Genomic DNA, 216 nt, shown 5'->3' on the forward strand with positions numbered 1-216 from the left:
ATCCTAATACTAATCCTCATACTCATCCATCTTCATCCTCATCCTCATCCTCATCCTCATCCTCATCCTCATCCTTATCCTAACCCTATCCCTAATCCTAATCCTAACCCTAATCCTAATCCACATCCTCATCCTCGTCCTCATCACCAACCTCAACCACACCCTAATCCCAATCCTAATCCTAATCCTAATCCTAATCTTAATCCTAATCCTCAT

Source organism: Lupinus angustifolius, chromosome LG20, assembly GCF_001865875.1.
Source record: "Lupinus angustifolius cultivar Tanjil chromosome LG20, LupAngTanjil_v1.0, whole genome shotgun sequence".
Taxonomy (NCBI): Eukaryota; Viridiplantae; Streptophyta; class Magnoliopsida; order Fabales; family Fabaceae; genus Lupinus; species Lupinus angustifolius.